This window comes from Mustela nigripes, chromosome 2 (assembly GCF_022355385.1).
Source record: "Mustela nigripes isolate SB6536 chromosome 2, MUSNIG.SB6536, whole genome shotgun sequence".
NCBI classification, from domain to species: domain Eukaryota; kingdom Metazoa; phylum Chordata; class Mammalia; order Carnivora; family Mustelidae; genus Mustela; species Mustela nigripes.
In genome coordinates this window covers 10,197,221-10,201,625 of record NC_081558.1, presented here as the reverse complement: position 1 = coordinate 10,201,625, position 4,405 = coordinate 10,197,221, and the positions used below count along the sequence as shown (strand labels likewise).

At 38.9% G+C, this 4,405-nt stretch overlaps 1 protein-coding gene across 1 annotated transcript in view; it reads left to right on the top strand.

The window, feature by feature from the left end:
- The window catches only part of ADGRE3 (adhesion G protein-coupled receptor E3), a 50,289-nt gene that overhangs the window by 11,960 nt on the left and 33,924 nt on the right, over positions 1-4,405 (top strand). The window lies entirely within an intron of this gene.

The following is a 4,405-nucleotide window of genomic DNA, read 5'->3' as shown; positions in this document are numbered from 1 at the left end:
GTGTGTGTGTGTGTGTGTGTGTGTGTGTGTGTGTGTGTGTGTGTGTGTGTTGTGTATAGAGAGGTTAGTACAGGTTTCCATTTTCTGGATGATGAAAAGAGGATACAAAAAGAAAGAAGGAAATTTAGAGAAATAATGGGGGCTAATAAGACAAGTGGACTTTGGATATAGAGGTAACAAGGTGCTAACTGAGACAGGATTCTTTGAGTTGCAAAAAAGAGCTCACTCAAGCTAACTTAAACAGAAAAGGTGAGTTTATGATAAGGATGCATGGGTATGTCTTGGAACTCAAGAACAAGAACAAAGCAGGGCTTCTAGAATGAACTGAAATAGAGACTCTTATCAAGACACTTCAGGCTCTGAAACTCTTTGGGTCTGCTCCTTTCTTCTTGTTCATTGAAAACTGGGTTTCTCTGCCTTTTTAGTCCACAGAACAGGAAATACACCCACTGAGAAGTCCAAATTTTACACTGTTAATGATCAAACTACCCAAAGAGAGATCAACAGACTCTCTTTTGGACTTAATTGTAAGTTCTTTGGAAATGTACCAATTAGTCCAGTTTGAGTTATATGCCCACCCTTAGATCTGTGTTGAGGGGGAAGCACCATATTGTATAAGCATGAGCACTCTCATGGAAACCACATAGACAGGGAAATCTATGCACAAGAAATGTGGGAGATGTAACTGGAAAACACAAGGGGAAGATGGTGGGGTAGGAACATCCTGAGCTCACCTCTTTCCATGAACACACCAAGGATACAACTACAAAGAGAGCAACTCTCTCTCTCTCTCTTTCTCTCTCTCTCTCTCCAAGAGTGACATGAAGACTAGCAGAGCAGCTCTCCCACAGCTAAAGAAAGAGATAAAGCCATATCAAGAAAGGTAGGAGGAGCAAAGACATGGTCAGGTCAGGAACCAAAACCCCCAGTGGGACAACCACAAGCTGGAGGAATGTTACAAGTGCAAAAGTTCTCCCTGAGCCACAAAGAGTTCAAGCTCACACCCTGGGGACCTGCAAGGCAAGCTCCCATAATGGTCCTGCAAGGACCAGAAAGGCAAGCTCCCATAATGTCTGGTTTTGAAAATCAATAGGGCATATTGATCAATAATTACTTTAAATGTAAATGCTCTAATCAAAAGACTTAAGGTGGCTAAATTTATTTTTAAAAATCCATCTATATGCTGCCTGCAAGAGACTCACTTCAGATCTGAAGACATATATAGATCAAAAGTGAAGGGATGGACAAAGGTATTCAACCAAATGTAAACAAACAAACAACAAAAAGCTGGGGTAGTGATACTTACAAAGATTGTCCTTACGTAATGATAAAGGAATCACTCGAACAAGAGGATACAACAATTGCAAATATCTATGCACCCACCATTGGAGCATCTAAATATATAAAGCAAATATTAACAGACATAAGGGATTGCTTCTACTTCCTTGGTGTTCATTGTGATCTCTCCCTTTTCATTCATAATTTTATGTATTTGAGCTTTCTCTCTTTTCTTTTGGATTAGTGTCACCAATGGTTTATCAATCTTATTGATTCTTTCAAAAAAAACAGCTTCTAGTTTCATTGATATGTTCTACTGTATCTCTGGTTTCTACCTCATTGATCTCAGCTCTAATCTTGATTATTTCCCTTCTTATGTGTGGAGTTGGTTTGATTTGTTGTTGATTCTCCAGTTCTTTAAGGTGTAGAGAAAGCTGCTGTGTTCTGGATTTTTCAATTTTTTTGAGGGAGACTTGGATGGCTATGTATTTCCCCCTTAGGACCGCCTTTGCTGTATCCCATAGGGTTTGGATGGAAGTGTCTTCATTGTCATTGGTTTCCATGAATTGTTTCAGTTCTTCCTTGATCTCCTGGTTGATCCAAGCATTCTTAAGCAAGGTGGTATTTAGCTTCCAGATGTTTGAGTTCCTTCGGAACTTTTCCTTGTGATTGAGCTCCAGTTTCAAAGCATTGTGATCTGAGAATGGGCAGTGAATAATCTCAGTCTTTTGGTATCGGTTGAGTCCTGATTTCTGACCCAGTATGCGGGCTATTCTGGAGAAGGTTCCATGTGCACTTGAGAAGAATGAGTATTCTGTTGTTTTAGGGTGGAATGTTCTGTATATATCTATGAGGTCCATCTGGTCCAATGTGTCATTCAATGCTCTTGTTTCTTTATTGATTTTCTGCTTCGATGATCTATTTCTGAGAGAGGTGTGTTAAGATCTCCAATGATTAGTGTATTCATATCAATATGACTCTTTATCTTGATTAACAGTTTTCTTATGTAATTGGCTGCTCCCATATTGGGGGCATAGATATTTACAATTGTTAGATCATCTTGGTGGATAGTCCCTTTAAGAATGAAGTACTGTCCTTCTGTATCCTTGACTACAGTCTTTAGTTTAAAATCTAATTTATCTGATATGAGAATTGCTACCCCAGCCTTTTTTTGAGGCCCATTGGCATGAAAGATGCTTCTCCATCCCTTCACTTTCAGTCTGGGTCTATCTTTAAGTTCAAAATGGGTCTCTTGTAGACAACATATGGATGGGTCATCAGAAGTTATTATCAACAGTTATATGCCAATAAGCTAAGCAACCTAGATGAAATGGATGCATTCCTGGAAAACTATAAACTCCCAAAATTGAATCAGGAAGAAATTGACAACCTGAATAGACCAATATCTAGTAACGAGATTGAAGTGGTGATCAAAAACCTCCCAAAACACAAGAGCCCAGGACCTGATGGAATCCCTGGGGAATTCTACCAAACTTTCAAAGAAGAAATAACACCTATTCTCCTGAAGCTTTTTCAAAAAATTGAAGCAGAAGGAAAACTTCCTGACTCTTTCTATGAAGCCAGCATTACCCTGATCCCCAAGCCAGGCAAAGACCCTACCAAAAAGGAGAATTCCAGACCAATATCACTGATGAATATGGATGCTAAGATTCTCAACAAGATCTTAGCAAACAGGATCCAACAGCACATTAAAAAGATAATCACCCATGACCAGGTGAGATTCATCCCTGGGCTACAAGGATGGTTCAACATTTGCAAATCAATCAATGTGATAGAACAAATTAATAAGAGAAGAGAGAAGAACCACATGGTCCTCTCAATTGATGCAGAAAAAGCATTTGACAAAATCCAGCATCCGTTCCTGATTAAAACGCTTCAAAGTATAGGGATGGAGGGAACATTCCTGAACTTCATCAAATCTATCTATGAAAGACCCACAGCAAATATCATCCTCAATGGGAAAAAGTTTGCGTCCTTCCCGTTGAGATCAGAAACACGACAAGGATGCCCACTCTCACCACTCTTGTTCAACATAGTATTAGAAGTCCTAGCAACAGCAATCAGACAACAAAGAGAAATAAAAGGTATTCAAATTGGCAATGAAGAAGTCAAACTCTCTCTCTTCACAGATGACATGATTCTTTATATGGAAAACCCAAAAGACTCCACTCCCAAACTACTAGAACTCATACAACAATTCAGCAACATGGCAGGATACAAAGTCAATGTGCAGAAATCAGTGGCTTTCTTATACACTAATAATGAAAATACAGAAAGGGAAATTAGAGAATCGATTCCATTTACTATTGCACCAAGAAACATAAGATACCTGGGAATAAACCTAACCAAAGAGGTAAAGGATCTGTATTCGAGGAACTACAGAACACTCATGAAAGAAATTGAAGAAGACACAAATAGATGGAAGACCATTCCATGCTCTTGGATAGGAAGAATAAACATTGTTAAAATGTCTATACTGCCTAGAGCAATCTATACTTTTAATGCTATTCTGATCAAAATTCCACCAGTATTCTTCAAAGAGCTGGAGCAAATGATCCTAAAATTTGTATGGAATCAGAAGAGACCCCGAATCGCTAAGGAAATGTTGAAAAACAAAAATAAAACTGGGGGTGCCACGTTACCTGATTTCAAGCTTTACTACAAAGCTGTGATCACCAAGACAGCAGTGGAACAGAGTAGAGAGCCCAGATATGGACCCTCAACTCTATGGTCAATTAATCTTCAACAAAACAGGAAAAAATATACAGTGGGAAAAAGACAGTCTCTTCAATAAATGGTGCTGGGAAAACTGGACAGCTATATGTAGAAGAATGAAACTCGACCATTCTCTTACACCGTGCACAAAGATAAACTCAAAATGGATAAAAGACCTCAATGTGAGACAGGAATCCATCAGAATCCTAGAGGAGAAAATAGGCAGTAATCTCTTCGATATCAGACACAGCAACTTCTTTCAAGATATGTCTCCAAAGGCAAAGGAAGCAAAAGTGAAGATGAACTTTTGGGACTTCATCAAAATCAAAAGCTTCTGCACAGCCAAGGAAACAATCAAAAAAACAAAGAGGCAACCCACGGAATGGGAGAA